General features: G+C 41.6%; 1 protein-coding gene across 3 annotated transcripts in view; it reads left to right on the plus strand.

The window, feature by feature from the left end:
• The first annotated feature begins 16896 nt into the window (after positions 1-16896).
• LOC106588496 (exostosin-1c) overlaps positions 16897-19215 on the plus strand; it is a 74371-nt gene continuing 72052 nt past the window's right edge. Inside the window, exon 1 of one of the 3 annotated variants that reach the window (XM_014177593.3) lies at positions 16897-17577. The gene's annotated coding sequence lies outside the window, so the exon portion shown is untranslated. The remainder of the gene's footprint in view (positions 17578-19215) is intronic. The other 2 variants (XM_014177592.3, XM_014177594.3) reach the window with 2 other exon arrangements.

Below are 19215 nucleotides of genomic sequence, written 5' to 3' on the forward strand. Positions count from 1 at the left end.
ATAAAACTATGAATATCTTGCCATATTTTCTTTACATGTAGACAATGCCAAAACAATTGCAAAACTGTTTCTGGACGCTCAACACAAAAAGTACACTTACTGTTAATGTCTTTTTTGAGTTTCTTCAGGTAATGATTAACAGGGTAATACCTATGGATCATTCTGAAAGTGACCTCTTTGACTTTATTAACAAGCAGGCATTTGTGTGGTAATAACCAGACATTTTTCAACAAATATCATTGATGAATGTATTCCAGTAAGTTGTGACATAAGGAATGGAAACAATGAAATAAAGCACGTATAGATCTGTTGTTCTGAGGGAGCAAGGAGAAACACATTTTTCCTATTGCAGAGTCAACTGGATTAAGCGAGGGTAGGTCAAGAAGGTGAGGTCTGGTTACACCTCTAAACAACATGAGAATTCCAGATGAAATAGCATCAAAGACTATGACAAACTCTCTAGGTGTAACAAGGATATTGTAACAAGATAATGGTCTCTCTTCCACCCGTTACGGGGTCTGAGACGCCGAAGCCTCCCACCATTAGCTCTGACAAATTGAAAACCCTAGTCATTGGCGACTCCATTAACCGCAGTATTAGACTTAAAACGAATCATCCAGCGATCATACAAGGTTTACCAGGGGGCAGGGCTACCTCCGTTAAGGCTAATCTGAAGATGGTCCTGGCTAAAGCTAAAACTGGCGAGTGTAGAGAGTATAGGGATATTGTTATCCACGTCGGCACCAACGATGTTAGGATGAAACAGTCAGAGGTCACCAAGCGCAACATAGCTTCAGCGTGTAAACCAGCTAGAAAGATGTGTCTGCATCGAGTAATTGTCTCTGCCCCCCTCCCAGTTAGGGGGAGGGATGAGCTCTACAGCAGAGTCTCACAACTCAATCGCTGGTTGAAAACTGTTTAATGCCCCTCCCAAAATATAGAATTTGTAGATAATTGGCCCTCTTTCTGGGACTCACCCACAAGCAGGACCAAGCCTGGCCTGTTGAGGAGTGACGGACTCCATCCTAGCTGGAGGGGTGCTCTCATCTTATCTACGAACATAGACAGGGCTCTAACTCCCCTAGCTCCACAATGAGATAGGGTGCAGGCCAGGCAGCAGGCTGTTAGCCAGCCTGCTAGTTTTGTGGAGTCTGCCACTAGCACAGTCAGTGTAGTCAGCTCAGCTATCCCCATTGAGATCGTGTCTGTGCCTCGACCTAGGTTGGGCAACACTAAACATGGCGGTGTTCGCCTTAGCAATCTCACTGGAATAAAGACCTCCATTCGTGTCATTATTGAAAGAGATTGTGATATCTCACATCTCAAAATAGGGCTACTTAATGTTAGATCCCTCACTTCCAAGGCAGTTATAGTCAATGAACTAATCACTGATCATAATCTTGATGTGATTGGCCTGACTGAAACATGGCTTAAGCCTGATGAATTTACTGTGTTAAATGAGGCCTCACCTCCTGGTTACACTAGTGACCATATCCCCCGCACATCCCCGCGCATTCCTAACATTTACGATAGCAAATGTCCATTTACCAAAAAAAACGGCATTTTCGTCTTTTGAGCTTCTAATCATGAAATCTATGCAGCCTACTCAATCACTTTTTATAGCTACTGTTTACAGGCCTCCTGGGCCTTATACAGCGTTCCTCACTGAGTTCCCGGAATTCCTATCGGACCTTGTAGTCATGGCAGATAATATTCAAATTTTTGGTGACTTTAATATTATTCACATGGAAAAGTGCACAGACCCACTCCAAAAGGCTTTCGGAGCCATCATCAACTCAGTGGGTTTTGTCCAACATGTCTCCGGACCTACTCACTGCCACAGTCATACTCTGGACCTAGTTTTGTCCTGTGGAATAAATGTTGTGGATCTTAATGTTTTTTCTCATAATCCTGGTCAATCGGACCACAATTTTATTATGTTTGCAATCGCAACAAATGATCTGCTCAGACCCCAACCAAGGATCATCAAAAGTTGTGCCATAAATTCTCGGACAACCCAAAGATTCCTAGATGCCCTTCCAGACTCCCTCCACCTAAGGACATCAGATGACAAAAAAATCAGTTAACGACCTAACTGGGGAACTCAATTTAACCTTGTGCAATACGCTAGATGCAGTCGCACCCCTAAAAACAAAAAACATTTGTCATAAGAAACTAGCTCCCTGGTATACAGAAAATACCCGAGCTCTGAAGCAAGCTTCCAGAAAATGGGAACGGAAATGGCACTACACCAAACTGGAAGTCTTCCGACTAGCTTGGAAAGACAATACTGTGTAGTATCGAAGAGCCCTCACTGCTGATCGATCATCCTATTTTTCCAACTTAATTGAGGAAAAGAACAATCCAAAGTTTATTTTTGATACTGTTGCAAAGCTAACTAAAAAGCAGCATTCCCCAAGAGAGGATGGCTTTCACTTCAGCAGTGATAAATTCATGAACTTCTTTGAGGAAAAGATCATGATCATTAGAAAGCAAATTACGGACTCCTCTTTAAATCTGCGTATTCCTCCAAAGCTCCGTTGTCCTGAGTCTGCACAACCCTGCCAGGACCTAGGATTAAGGGAGACACTCAAGTTTTTTAGTATCATATCTCTTGACACATTGATGAAAATAATCATGGCCTCTAAACCTTCAAGCTGCGTACTGGACCATATTCCAACTAAACTACTGAAAGAGCTGCTTCCTGTGCTTGGCCCTCCTATGTTAAACATAATGAACGTCTCTCTATCCACCGGATGTGTACCAAACTCACTAAAAGTGGCAGTAATAAAGCCTCTCTTGAAAAAGCCAAACCTTGACGCAGAAAATATTTTTACAACTATTGGCCTATATCGAATCTCCCATTCCTCTCAAAAATGTTAGAAAAAGCTGTTGCGCAGCAACTCACTGCCTTCCTGAAGACAAACAATGTATACGAAACGCTTCAGTCTGGTTTTACACCCCGTCATAGCACTGAGACTGCACTTGTGAAAGTGATAAATTACCTTTTAATGGCGTCAGACCGAGGCTCTGCATCTGTCCTCGTGCTCCTAGACCTTAGTGCTGCTTTGATACCATCGATCACCATATTCTTTTGGAGGGATTGGAAACCCAAATTGGTCTACACGGACAAGTTCTGGCCTGGTTTAGATCTTATCTGTTGGAAAGATAACAGTTTGTCTCTGTGGATGGTTTGTCCTCTGACAAATCAACTGTAAATGTTGGTGTTCCTCAAGGCTCCGTTTTAGGACCACTATTGTTTTCACTATATATTTTACCTCTTGGTGATGTCATTCGGAAACATAATGTTAACTTTCACTGCTATGCGGATGACACACAGCTGTACATTTCGATGAAACATGGCGAAGCCCCAAAATTGCCCTCCCTGGAAGCCTGTTAAAAAGCTTTTGTTATTTTATGGCAAAAACAAGACTACTATTTTTGCTCCAAAATTGTGCGTCTCTCTTACTGTGTACAATGTTACAATCCCTCAAAATAAATCAAAGCTGTTGATTTATAAGTGGATGGCGGTAAACATTCTACTTTTAACCTCGGACAAAACAGATATGCTTGTTCTAGGTCCCAAGAAACAAAGAGATCTTGTGTTGAATCTGACAGTTAATCTTGATGGTTGTACAGTCGTCTCAAATAAAACTGTGAAGGACCTCAGCATTACTCTGTACCCTGATCTCTCTTTTGACGAACATATCAAGAATGTTTCAAGGACAGCTTTATTCCATCTATGAAATATTACAAAAATCTGAAACTTTCTGTCCAAAGATTATGCAGAAAAATTAATCCATGCTTTTGTCTCTTCTAGGTCATTTTTTAATTTCACCTTTATTTAACTAGGTAGGTTAGTTGAGAACAAGTTCTCGTTTACAACTGCGACCTGGCCAAGATAAAGCAAAGCAGTGCGACACAAACAACAACACAGAGTTACACATGGAATAAACAAGCATACAGTAACACAACAGTAACACAATAACAATAACACAATAGAGAAAAATGTCTATATACAGTGTGTGCAAATGAGGTAAGATAAGGGAGGCAAGGCAATAAATAGGCCATAGTGGCAAAATAATTACAATTCAGCAATTAAACACTGGAGTGATAGATGGGCTGAAGATGAATGTGCAAGTAGAGATACTGGAGTGCAAAGGAGCAAAAAAATAAATAACAGTATGGGGATGGGGTAGTTGGATGGGCTATTTACAGATGGGCTATGTACAGGTGCAGTGATCTGTGGGCTGCTCTGACAGCTGGTGCTTAAAGTTAGTGAGGGAGATATGGGTCTCCAGCTTCAGTGATTTTTGTAATTCGTTCCAGTCATTGGCAGCAGAGAACTGTAAGGAAAGTTGGCCAAAGTAGGAATTGGCTTTGGGGTGACCAGTGAAATATACCTGCTGGAGCGTGTGCTACGGGTGGGTGCTGCTATGGTGACCAATGAGCTGAGATAAGGTGGGGCTTTACCTAGCAAAGACTTATAGATGACCTGGAGCCAGTGGGTTTGGCGACGAATATGAAGTGAGGGCCAGCCAACGAGAGCATACAGGTCGCAGTGGTGGGTAGTATATGGGGCTTTGGTGACAAAACGGATGGCACTGTGATAGACTACATCCAATTTGCTGAGTAGAGTGTTGGAGGCTATTTTGTAAATTACATCGCCAAAGTCAAGGATCGGCAGGATAGTCAGTTTTACGAGGGAATGTTTGGCAGCATGAGTGATGGATACTTTGTTGCGAAATAGGAAGCAGATTCTAGATTTAATTTTGGATTGGAGATGCTAAATGTGAGTCTGGAAGGAGAGTTTACAGTCTAATCAGACACCTAGGTATTTGTAGTTGTCCACATATTCTAAGTCAGTACCGTCCAGAGTAGTGATGCTAGTCGGGCGGGCAGGTGCGGGCAGCGATTGGTTGAAGAGCATGCATTTAGTTTTACTTGCATTTAAGAGTAGTTGGAGGCCACGGAAGGAGAGATGTACAGCATTGAAGCTCATTTGGAGGTTTGTTAATTAACACAGTGTCCAGAGAAGGGCCAGAAGTATACAGAATGGTGTCGTCTGTGTAGAAGTGGATCAGAGAATCAATAGCAGCAAGAGAGACATCATTGACGTGTACAGAGAAAAGAGTCGGCCCGAGAATTAAACCCTCTGCCACCCCCATAGACTGCCAGAGGTCCGGACAACAGGCCCTCCGATTTGACACACTGAACTCTGTCTGAGAAGTAGTTGGTGAACCAGGCGAGGCAGTCGTTTGAGAAACCAAGGCTATTGAGTCTGCCGATAAGAATGTGGTGATTGACAAGAGTCGAAAGCCTTGGTCAGGTCGATGAAGACAGCTGCACAGTATTGTCTCTTATCGATGGCTGTTATGATATCGTTTAGGACCTTGAGCGTGGCTGAGATGCACCCATGACCAGCTCGGAAATCAGATTGCATAGCGGAGAAGGTACGGTGGGATTTGAAATGGTCGGTGATCTGTTTGTTAACTTTGCTTTCGAAACCCTTAGAAAGGCAGGGTAGGATAGATATAAGTCTGTAGCAGTTTGGGTCTAGAGTGTCTACCCCATTGAAGAGGGGGATGACCGCGGTAGCTTTCCAATCTTTGGGGATCTCAGACGATATGAAAGAAAGATTGAACAGGCTAGTAACAGGGGTTGCAAGAATTTTGGCTGATAATTTTAGAAAGAGAGGGTCCAGATTGTCTAGCCCTGCTGATTTGTAGGGGTCCAGATTTTGCATCTCTTTCAGAACATCAGCTATCTGGATTTGGGTGAAGAAGAAATGGGGGAGGCTTGGGCAAGTTGCTGTGGGAGGTGCAGTGCTGTTGACCAGGGTAGGGGTGGCCAGGTGGAAAGCATGGCCAGCCGTAGAAAAACGCTTAATTAAATTCTCAATTATTGTGGATTTATCAGTGGTGACAGTGTTTCCTAGCCTCAGTGCAGTGGGCAGCTGGGAGGAAGTGCTTTTATTCTCCATGGACTTTACAGTGTCCCAGAACTTTTTGGAGTTTGTGCTGCAGGATGCAAATTTCTGTTTGAAAAAGCTAGCCTTTGCTTTCCTAACTGCTTAAATAGACTTATTAGACAATTATAGGAAACTGATTTTCAGATTTGAAGTGTGTGAATACGTAGACATAATTAGGATTATTGTGTTAATTAGTATTACGTAATAAGGAACTGGCAGTATATCTGTGTGTCTCCCTCTGTTTTCTTCGTACCTCCACTGCACTCATCCCTGAGCTGCTTCTGCTAAGCCTAGCATCCGTTCTCACGGCACTGGTACCAGAAGACCAGGGGACCACACTGCCTGTGCTGAGCTCAGCAACAACTTAGTTGTGAATGAATTAACACATTTATTAGATAAAGAAGAAAAAATATATTTTAGATTTTAGATTCTTCAAAGTAGCCACCCTTTGCCTTGGTGACAGCTTTGCACACTCTGACCCTAACCCTAACCCTAACCCTTTGAAACCTAACCCTAAATGTAACCTTAAAGAGATTCTCCTATAATTGTGTATACTTTTTAGCCAGTAGTTCTGAAAGTAGCGCTCACGAGCCAAAAGTGGTCCCCGAAAATTGCGTACAATCTCACATATGTGCAGATTTGTGCACCCTTACATTGCTCTCTCTCTGCTCTGCTGTGGTTGCATCATGTGCATCTTGCTAGCTGTCACTCATATGGCAAGGGGCTGAAGTTTATTGGTTGAAGTCATTGCTCTCTCTCTCTCTCTCTCTCTCTCTCTCTCTGCTCTGCTGTGGGTGAATCATGTGCATCTTGCGAGCTGTCACTCAAATGGAGAGGGGCTGAAGCTCATTGTCTGAAACTAGAATTGCTAGGGGGCTGGCCCACGTGGTGGAAAATGTAGGGAAAATGGCCTAGCACAGATCCAGAAAAAAGTCCCTTTCAAACTAGGGATTTTGTGCCTTATTAAGGTAAAACAGTAATTCTGCATATAGATTATGCTTATGAACTACAAATTGACACATCCAGCCCAAAGCGTGAGGTTTAAAAAATACTTAGTAATCGTCAAAGCTCCAGATCATGTCTTTAACCTTAACCACACTGAAACTTATGCCTAACCCTAACCTTAAATTAAGACCAAAAAGCTCATTTTTGTTTTCATGAAATGTTATGATATTTCCAATTTTGACTTTGGGCATTGGAATCTAGTAGAAACTGAGCAGAACAGAGGGACAGGAGAGGAGGAAAAAACACTAGGAGGAGGAAAAGTTTCTCTGCAAGCGGAATAAAACAAAACAAAGATCGAAATGGCAGTGGCAGTTGTACATATAATCAACAAATCAATAAAATGTATTTAGTAAGCCCTTTTTACATCAGCAGATGTCACAAAGTGCTTATACAGAAACCCAGCCTAAAACCCCAAACAGAAAGCAATGCAGATGTAGAAACACGTTAGCTATAATTCATCCAGAGCCCTTTGACTTCTCAAACACGGGAGAATGGCCAAGATGGATGAGGAGATTTGAGAGGTTTCGTATGGCATCAGGGCTGAATACAAACCCAGAGGAATATCAGGTGAACTCTCTTAAATATGCTATGGAGGATGCCGCTGATGACATTTTGGGAGTATCAATGGACTGACTCAGATTAAAATACAGTGCATTCGGAAATTATTCAGACCCCTTGACTTTTTCCACATTTTGTTACGTTACAGCCTTATTCAAAAATGTATTTTAAAACGTTTTTCCTCGTCAATCTACACACAATTCCCCATAATGACAAATACCTTATTTACATAAGTATTCAGACCCTTTACTCAGTACTTAGTTGAATTTTCAAAAAACCAGTCTTATCTTTGTCATTAAGGTGTATTGTGTGTAGATTGATGAGGGGGGGGGGGGGGGAGGGGGGGGGGGGGGGGGGCGGCGACAATTTAATCAATTTTATAGAATACGGCTGTAACTTAACAAAATGTGGAAAAACTAAAGGGGTCTGAATACCTTCCGAATGCGCTGTAAGTATGATGCAGAAAAAGGAGCATTTGAGCAGCACTGTGTAGAAATTATTTTTGAGACAGTTTAATTCAACATGAGATGTCAAGATGAGGGAGAGAGTGCAGAGGCATTCATCACAGCTGTACACAGGCTGGCTGAGCATGGTAACGTTGGAGTGCTCAAAGAAGAACTGATAAGAGACAGAACTATTGTTGGAATAATAGACTGTCAGAGGCTGTCAGAAAAGCTAGAGTTCGACTCAGACGTGACACTGGCAAAAGCTATTCAAAGAGTCAGACAAAGTGAAACTGTAAAGAAACAGCAAACATTACCGCACAGCAATTCAGTAAGAGGAGTAACCACTACAAATGTGGATCCCATCAAAGCAAAATGGAATAAAATTCCAACAAAGTGCACACACGACATACAAAGGGCAAAACAAGACGTGAAAATCTAAGTGAAAAGGAGTGCAAAAGATGTAGAGGAGGACGAGAACATAGATGGAAGGACTGTTCAGCCAATGAGGCTGACTGTAGAAAGTGTTGCAAGAAGGGACATTATGCAGCTGTTCTGCTCAAGCTGTATACACAGTCACACAGGCGGAGCCCACCACTGAAGCACAAGACCATGCTTTCCTAAGTGAAGGGTCCTCGGAAGGTACACAGCAGTAGATGGAGAAAATTCATCTGAATGGGGAAGACATCCGCTTCAAACTTGACACATGAGTAGCTGTGACGGCCATATACTTTAAACAACAGCATGATGGCAGTCTGGTGAGACCAACCAAGATTCTATACGGGCCGGGGCACAATCTGCTTGCTGTGAATGGATGCTTTAACAGCAAGTTGATAGCAAAAGGGCACAACAGAACAAGAGGTGTATATCGTAGCAGGACTGACACAACCACTCCTAAGCTTACCAGCCATAGAGGCCCTACAGTTAGTACACAGAATCAAAGAAGTGACACGACTTCACTGCCGTCTATTTGTCGGACTTTCAAGGACTGGGGAAACTCCAAGAGTCATACAAGTTAGAGCTCCACAACGTGTTCCGTTTCACTTGAGAGAAAAAGTCTCTCAAAAAGTCTCTCAGGTATATAGAGACCTGGGCAGGATGGAGAACATGGATGTCATATACATGAGTAAAAGCAATTGGTTTTCTACCTAAAGTTGCAACGAAGATGTGATCCATTGAATAAACACAAGAGACTAGCAAAATGGATAAAAGGGTGTGGTGACAGTAGCAGGAACAGCCGCATCTAGTGGGCAAGACTTTGTACTTTCACACCAATTTATTCTAAAGAACACAAGTGACTTCAGTGGCTAATTTCTCTGAACAGAGGGAAAAAAACATCACCAGATTCACAGGGATAAATTCATATAAAGGTTGAAGAAGCAATACTCCAAGCAGCAGCACCATACTACTTGTCAGACGTAGATAACTGATACTGTACAGTATACTAGTTGTTGAGGTGGGATTGGTGTGAGGTGTGGGGGTCTGTGGGTAACTTTTGATCATTTTATTGGATTCCTCACGTCTTACTCATTGTAAGGAAGAATTATGGTCCAAATCAGATGTTAGGTACTATATTTATTGAAGACTATATGAATCCTATTAATGAAAATGGCCTATTTGGGTGCAATCTATTAGCTTAATTTCTCAGAGATCAAATTATATTTAAACAAAATAATGTTTCAGGAATGCCAATCTTATCTGTTTTTAACTACAGAAACTATTTCAGAACAATCTGAAATAGTGGGTGACGTGGCTTGCTGAAATGACATGGAATGGCAACTGCTTGGTATCTGACCGTAAGGCGCTACAGAGGGTAGTGTGACGGCCCAGTACATTACTGGGGCCAAGCTTCCTGCCATCCAGGACGTACAGTGGGGCAAAAAAGTATTTAGTCAGCCACCAATTGTGCAAGTTCTCCCACTTAAAAAGATGAGAGAGGCCTTTAATTTTCATCAAAGGTACACTTCAACTATGACAGACAAAATGAGAAAAGAAAATCCAGAAAATCACATTGTAGGATTTTTAATGAATTTATTTGCAAATTATGGTGGAAAATAAGTATTTGGTCAATAACAAAAGTTTATCTCAATACTTTGTTATATACCCTTTGTTGGCAATGACACAGGTCAAACGTTTTCTGTAAGTCTTCACAAGGTTTTCACACACTGTTGCTGGTATTTTGGCCCATTCCTCCATGCAGATCTCCTCTAGAGCAGTGATGTTTTGGGGCTGTCGACTGGGCAACACGGACTTTCAACTCCCTCCAAAGATTTTCTATGGGGTTGAGATCTGGAGACTGGCTAGGCCACTCCAGGACCTTGAAATGCTTCTTACGAAGCCACTCCTTCGTTGCCCGGGCGGTGTGTTTGGGATCATTGTCATGCTGAAAGACCCAGCCACGTTTCATCTTCAATGCCCTTGCTGATGGAAGGAGGTTTTCACTCAAAATCTCACGATACATGGCCCCATTCATTCTTTCCTTCACACGGATCAGTCGTCCTGGTCCCTTTGCAGAAAAACAACCCCAAAGCATGATGTTTCCACCCCCATGCTTCACTGTAGGTATGGTGTTCTTTGGATGCAACTCAGCATTCTTTGTCCTCCAAACACGACGAGTTGAGTTTTTACCAAAAAATTATATTTTGGTTTCATCTGACCATATGACATTCTCCCAATCCTCTTCTGGATCATCCAAATGCTCTCTAGCAAACTTCAGACGGGCCTGGACATATACTGGCTTAAGCAGGGGGACACGTCTGGCACTGCAGGATTTGAGTCCCTGGCGGCGTAGTGTGTTACTGATGGTAGGCTTTGTTACTTTGGTCCCAGCTCTCTGCAGGTCATTCACTAGGTCCCCCCGTGTGGTTCTGGGATTTTTGCTCACCGTTCTTGTGATCATTTTGACCCCACGGGGTGAGATCTTGCGTGGAGCCCCAGATCGAGGGAGATTATCAGTGGTCTTGTATGTCTTCCATTTCCTAATAATTGCTCCCACAGTTGATTTCTTCAAACCAAGCTGCTTACCTATTGCAGATTCAGTCTTCCCAGCCTGGTGCAGGTCTACAATTTTGTTTCTGGTGTTCTTTGACAGCTCTTTGGTCTTGGCCATAGTGGAGTTTGGAGTGTGACTGTTTGAGGTTGTGGACAGGTGTATTTTATACTGATAACAAGTTCAAACAGGTGCCATTAATACAGGTAACAAGTGGAGGACAGAGGAGCCTCTTAAAGAAGAAGTTACAGGTCTGTGAGAGCCAGAAATCTTGCTTGTTTGTAGGTGACCAAATACTTATTTTCCACCATAATTTGCAAATAAATTCATTAAAAATCCTACAATGTGATTTTCTGGATATTTTTTTCTCATTTTGTCTGTCATAGTTGACGTGTACCTATGATGAAAATTACAGGCCTCTCTTCTTTTTAAGTGGGAGAACTTGCACAATTGGTGGCTGACTAAATACTTTTTTGCCCCACTGTATATACTAGGCGGTGTCAGAGGAAAGACCCAAAAACTGTCAGAGACTCCAGTCACCCAAGTCATAGACTGTTTTCTATGCTACCGCACGGCAAGCGGTACTGGAGCGGCAATTCTAGGACCAAAAGGCTCCTTAACAGCTTCTACCCCCAGTCCCCCCCTCCATTTGTTTTGTACACTGCTGCTACTCACTGTTTATTATCTATGCATAGTAACTTCACCCTTACCTAAATGTACAAATTACCTCGACTAACCTGTACCCCCACACATTGACATGGTACCGCCTGTATATAGCCTCGCTATTGTTATTTTATTGTGTTACTTTTTATTATTTTTTTTACTTTAGTTTATTTAGTAAATATTTTCTTAACTCTTTATTGAACTGCACTGTTGATTAAGGGCTTGTAAGTAAGCATTTCACAGTAAGGTCTACACTTGTTGTATTCGGCGCAAGTGACAAATAAAGTTTAATTTGATTTGAATGACCCAGCAGGAACGTCTCACACTCAATGAAAAGTGTGAGTTTGTCAAGGATGAAATCATTCTCTTGGGTCACAGGGGTTCTGCTTTTAGGGCTCCTGAGTGGCGCAGGCACTGCATCTCATAGGCACCGCATCTCATAATAGAGGCATCAGTAAAGACCAATGTTCGATTCCAGGCTGTATCACAACCGGCCGTGATTGGGAGTCCCATAGGGCGCACAATTGGCCCAGCGTCGTCCGGGTTAGGGTTTAGGTAGGCTGTCATTGTAAATAATACTTTTTTTCTTAACTGACTTGCCTAGTTAAATAAAGGTTAAATAAAAAAATTATAATTCAGGACCGGAGCCAGATCACAACAAGGTCAAGGCAATCAGGGAGATGCTGGGGCAATCAGTGTAAAAGGAGCCTTTGCTCGCCATGGAGTTGTTGAGACCATAGTTTCAGACAATGGACCGCAGTTCCCCGCAGAGATCTTCCAAGCTTACGCTCAAGAGAACTTCATGCCACATCACAAGCAATCCGCTGTGCCGCGGAGCATGCTGTACAGACCATCAAAAATCTCTGGAAAAGAGACCTGGACCAAAGCATAGCGCTGTTGGTGTAGCTAACCACACCATTGGCACATGGATTCTCTCCAGCACAACTGCTCATGGGGAGACATCTTCGCACAAGCTTACTAATAACAATTACCAAACTGCTTGCCAAGTGGCTGGATGTGCAGGCTTTCTGCAAAATGGATGAGGAAAGAAGGAGGACGCAAGCAAAGAATTACAACCAACACCACTGCTCAAGACCACTACATGAGCTCACATCTGGACAGAAAGTGTGGATCACTACAGAACAAACTCTGAGAGCAGCCACAACCCTGAGATCCTACTAGGTAGAGACTGACAGGGGTGTGCTCAGAAGAAACAGAATTCACCTTTATTCTGCACTCGAAAACCTTGCAAGACTGCCTTCCTACATATCCCTTGGCTACTAAGGTTCTGCTATTTTAGAGAATGCAACTGAGAAAATGTATGTTTTTTCCCATTCTTAAACTGACACTGATGAGGAGTGTGTCTGATATGTTTGCAGATCATCAATTATGGATCAAAGGAATGAAATCCAATCTCATTCATAGAAATTAAGCCTTTTGTGTTTTGAAATAGGATTCATATTATAACAATTACTGATTAAATAATATTATAAAGCTAGGCAATTATTTTGCTAACAGTGCAAATTCATTTCAGGTTGCTTAGATGTTTTTTTTAATAATTGTTTTATTCTGTTCTGCCTACACCTTGAACACATAAAGGTTTATTGTGTGGAGTAAGATGCAGCCAGTGCATTTGGGAATCCTAAATGTACTTTGTTTCCATTTGGAGTGAAAGAATCCTGGAATCACATTGAAACTGTGACAGATGCTGCTGCTAATCCACAGACAGCCTGCACGGTGTTGCACAATGATCTCAGTCCTGAGAGATGGAAGATAGGAGATAGGCTAGCTATGATGTCATCATAGGAGCAGCCCGTTGACAGAGCAAGCAGGTCACCCATGATGCAAGTCAGTATTCGATGTCCATCCATGTCTGAGGACATCGGGAGATGACATGGAAACCAGCCACTAGGGGCAACAGTGAGCGCTGTTACCTTCAAGTAGACTTTGGTTTTGCTAGTGTTGTGGGCAGATATGGCGGATAGGCAAATGCATCTGCCTCTGGTTCAAATACAGCAATAGATAGTTGTTTTTGCTATTTTTCTTTTAAGCCTATCACAAACCTTAATCCTTACCTTAACCATTTGGAGTTAATGCCTAACCTTACGAATTCTGCGTTAACGCCTAACTTAATCTTGGAACGACACAGAGGAGTAACCAAGCACTTCGAAATTTGACATTTGGAACAACTTTGAAATTTGATGTTTGAGAATCATGGATGAACATCTAATTCTGACGTTAGCCTGTGAGAGCTTGTTGCAGGACAGAAAACACGGAGCAGCCTCACAAAGGAGTGAAAGACTGTGAGTAGTTCAATCGTTTGAACACAAGGAGGCACTAGGTGCATAGAAAATTACCAGCGTTTGTGTAGGCTATGTTCACAAAGAGACCACCTTGATCATCTTACTCGCATGAGCATACAACCACTTCCTTTCTCTTCATTTTGATTGGTAGCATCTTTATACCGGTGGCGTACAGAAAACGTAATTGACATTGTAACATGGCCGGCCTAATTAGGTAATAGCCTAAATTATGAATCGTGTGTGCTGCAATGAACACCAAGTGTGATAAAATATTTAATTACTGAATTAGTTTTGAGTGTTATTTAAATGGCGCGAGATAGGATAGTTGTTTTTCAGATTTTTCATTTTCCATCCTCTTAGCTTCCTGCTCAAACTAGATTATTATATCACTGACAAACTCAGCATGAATCTGTCTGTGATATAATGGTTTAGAGTTAAGCAAAGTTAATCTTGAACACAAATCAATTGCCGACATATCGAGACCGTGGGACTTTAAGGTTCAATCTATTTTGGTCAAAAATTACTTATTCACAAAGAGTTGCTCTTTAGGAGGTACTTCACATGTGAGTATGTCCCATATGTGAGATATGTCAGATATGTGAAAATGTAAACTATCAAAATAAAGAAAGTCGCACACTCCATGTGTAATCTCCCAGCAATTTAATGAGTATTTACCAATGTTTCAGGCACAGTGATGCCGACTTTCTTTCTTTTGATAGTTTCTAGTTTATTCGTCGTTAGTCAGCACCTCCACACTAACTATTATTCTGGGTATGCGCCAGCACATGTTTTTTTTATCAGATATGTGAAAATGTAAATCATCCCAATGAAAAACATCTGTGCAAAAACTTTTGAACTTGGTACTATAAGGTTCTATCTACAATCCAATTACACAATGCTGGGTTGTCAATACAAAATTATTGTATATAAGTTATGTACTTATTGAGTCATGAAAGAGGAACACGTCCCAAAATAGTTCTGAGATCTGGGACTTGAAACATACTCATTATCTCAAAACCATATATTTTCCCGATAGAGCCTTATTCCAAGTCTTTGTTTATTCATAGGTTCTGGTTGTCTTTTGCAATTACTTCGATTTTTTTCACCACTTTTTCAGAAGAATGGCCATCACATTAAAGGAAAACTCCACCCCAAAACAATATTTTGGTATTAGTTTCATTAATCCATTGTTGATATAGTCCCAAAATGTTTTGCATGTCAGCAATCAAGTTTTCAAGATGTATAACTTTTAAAATACAGAAATACAGCCAGTATGATGCATGTTACATGTTTTGCATCATATGATGCAAAGTGCATCATACCGGCTGTATTTCTGTATTTTGAAAGTTATATATCTTGAAAACTTGATTGCTGACATGCAAAATATTTTGGGACTATATCAACAATGGAGTAATGAAACAAATACCAAAAGATCATTCTTGGGTGGAATTTTCCTTTAAGCTCTTTATGGTAAAAGCAAATAAATAGGCTACATGTGCATTTGAGCATGGTTAAGGCCAACTGGAGAGACATTTCTGTGTTTGTCTTTTTCTATATAAATATGAAAACCTACATAGGAGTATTTCACCAAAATTACAAACATACCACATTTTTATTGATAACTAGCAAGTCATTTACTGACTTTGGGACACCAGAAAAGGTGTAATTTTACTGATCCAGAGCTAAGTTTTAGCAATGTTGCTGGTTCTCTATAGGATATAGTGTAATTGTCATTTTTATGAACTATCGATTTAACAAATGTGTGATGAACATTAATAAGTATATTTGATGATGGGATTAGAAAGAATGAAGGGTATTCTCTTTATTTAATCATTACATATCTGTAATAAGATTAACATTCTGTGCCAGGTAGACTTTTATGGCTGAACCCAGGTGCGTTTGCACCCCCTTAAAAAACGGATTTACAAACGTCTCAGGATTTTGATGCTCTGCACTTAAGGTACATTTAAGGCGAGGACCGTAAGGGGTTATGAAATAAGAATTCACTACAACATCTGGGATGTGATAACTTTGACGCTCAATATCTCAGAGCTATGCTTTGCACAAATATAACCTTGTAGACCCATGGTCACGAAATGTAGGGGTTCACTTCAAAGTCGAAGCCGTTCTGTGTGCGTAATTCAGAGGTTCCAAAGTCCTCCAGTTGCGCGGAACCGCTGGCCAGATGTGTGTATTTTCTTTAAATAGCCTACAGCTTTGCGCGACTGAGGTACATCGGCGCATCGAGAACCAATCACAAACGCAGGGGGCGGGTTGTCTTTGGAACGTTGTGTATGTTAAAAATGGACAATTTATCGCAGATATCCAAATTCCGGTATTGCAGGATAACGTGTGCGTGCATGCGGAGGTGATTTGCAAATGCTTGGCCGAGGAGTGAAAAGGAAATCGGCTGAGAGGAGAACTGCGCTTTGTTTTGCCCCCCCCCCCCCCCCCCCAGGTGAGGGTGAGTTCTCTGTCGGGAGAAAGCAGGCGGAGCGCACTGGTGATGTCGGCAGCCCATACCCGGAGATAGAGTACTATGTCTGTATTTAGTCTGTTCAACAGCCTACATCAATGACTGCATGTTGCACTCCGGAAGTAATGGGATTATTCTCAATCACATAGTACTGTATATGGACAAGTGTTTATAGGAAATGTGGTAATCCTGCATGTGATGTCGTGCTCAGTGTCCAAGGGCATTGTACCTACTGTTCAATATTAATGTCATAAGGGTACGAGCATAGCCTACGGAGTCTGGATGCTCGGCTCAGTCTCATACTATCACTGTTGACATATTCTACGAGTAACCTATGAACCCAACCGAAGGCAGCGCATTTGAATGATTGGTCTATTTGTAGCCACCTCGATTGTTTATTTCCCCTGTGCATTGTTTCAATAGCTTCTACCGAATTGCATCAACGCCCTCGACACACTCACGCTCACATAAAGGGAGTGCAATACGGGAATGACACTTGTCGTGACCCAGGGATAGGCTGCAGTCTATTTCTCATATAGGCTAAAGTACTGCTGTCACGTTGAATATTCACTGAGAGTGAATCACATGAAATAATGTGCTAATTTCCTCTCTGCAGAGAAAGCGTGCCGTTTAATGTGGCTCCAGGTAGTGCGAACACCCAAATTATGCCACTGTGGAGAGTGAGAAAACTGTGATTGTAAATCGCAGACATGGGCGGAGGAAATCGCCGTGGTGATTATTATGGACGCGCCCGGTGTGTATGTTTGCGCGTGTCAGTCGTGTAACACAATCATGTTATAGAGCTCGTAAATCGAGAGGACCGCCAGTGCATCAACTACATCGATGTATTGATCTACTCTCGTGCCGATAGAAAGGACGTTCAATTTGTATGCGAACACATCGTGCCGCTGTAGCTAGAGGAGCGTCAAGAGAACAGAAGCAAGCAAGCAATGACAGATTTTGTTGACAACTATTGCTGACAACTCACGAAGACAACTCACGAAGATTACCGACAAGGACTAAATACTTGCTTTTGAAAGTGGATGAGACTGTCTGCCTGTCATTTCCGTAGGACCACAATAAGTACAGGTAACAACACAATAACCTATCGGTTAGAGCGTTGGGCCACAAACCGAGAGGTCGCTGGTTCGAATACCTGAACTGACAAGGTGAAACATCAATCTTGAGCAAGGCACTTAACCCTAATTTGTTCCAGGGGCGCCGTACTACCATGGCTGTCCCTGTAAAACAACACATACTGCACATATTGCGTGTATGTGACAATATATTTTGTTGTTTTTTTACTCTTACGCTGTTTACTGGTTTTCTGAGGGATAGAAATATGTAGAACATGAAGGTTGAATGCTCTGCTTCAGAAATCATCTAATATGGGTGTAATTTTGCATTTGTTGCAATAGAACGATGGCATTCATAAATGACTTGTTAAATCTATTAACATAACATTATGCATGACCGTGTGTGTCATAGAAATGCCATTGGCACATTTTGAGTTGTGATGACCCTGTTTTTCAAGGATGGACCCTCCCGAGATGCCTTTCTTGCACACTTAGATTGGATACACTGACAGAGCTATAAAAGCTCAGTATCCCCAATTTCAAGTGAGGTGTCACAACCAATTGAGTTGTGAAGCATTTGGTTGGCAAATATAAATGGTGACATCCCCTGAAAATAATTAATTTATGGTATTGACTGATGAAGTGCAGCCAAGGACGGGGACCTGGTCCAAACTGACGCCCCATAAATAATTTGAAATCAAAACACGAAACCTGTGGAATGATTTCACATTCACTGTTACCAAACAGTAATAGCTTTAACGCTAGCTGAGGGATGGGCCTGGAGAAGTGCAACCACTCTCAAATTCATAGACTGCAAGGATTGATATCTAAATTAGTTTGAACCATGAAGCTATACTGTGTTTGTTTGCATTTACATCGTTTAAACATTGGAGTAAAACAAGATTATATAATGGGTTCTGATGAGGAATGACAGTTGAACTAAGCTCATGAGACAAGTTATATTCGTCATGAATCAATACATGTATATCATTCATTTGTAAGTCCAAAAACTGATATAGCAGACTCTAGATTCTCTTTCAGAATTCTACATACTAGTTATTATTTATCCATATTAGGAGAACGTGGTCTAGTAAAGGCATAGAAAGAATCGTTATGATGATTCTTTCAATCTGGACTAGTCTATACTGTATGACTCAGCTTGAATGTGAAACCACGGTATCTAGAGATGTGGATAGGTGATTGAAAGTGACTCAGATCTCTGCTGCTCTGACAAGGATGTCGGACTCATTGCATCATTCACACTTAATATATTACCTTATTTTGTGTAGTGAAGGACGGGGTACATCATGGCTGCAGGCTGGCTGGTTCTTGATAGGTATCATAGTGGAGGAATCAATGTTTGAATTATAGAATTGCTGGGCACTGCCATAACAAATCACAGCACCCCCATAAAACACTGGCATCTCATAGGCATAAAAATATTATCTTTTGTACAGGACACTCTTACACATCACTCCTTAGAGTCCAACCACATGGATAAGCATTTTATTTTTCCCTGGACTCATCATGATGTAGTCGTGACATTGTCCTTTAGACCTGATCCAACATTATGTTTTACTTTCATCCCCTTGGTCAAGTTTTTTTTCACAATAATCTGATCCCAGATCTGCATATAGGGGGCATCTTCTGCTTGAGCCCCAAGTACAGTGTATTCGGAAAGTATTCCGACCCCTTGACTATTCTAAAATGGATTAAATAAATTGTGTGGAG

The sequence above is a fragment of the Salmo salar genome, chromosome 27 (assembly GCF_965601325.2).
Source record: "Salmo salar chromosome 27, fSalSal1, whole genome shotgun sequence".
NCBI lineage: Eukaryota > Metazoa > Chordata > Actinopteri > Salmoniformes > Salmonidae > Salmo > Salmo salar.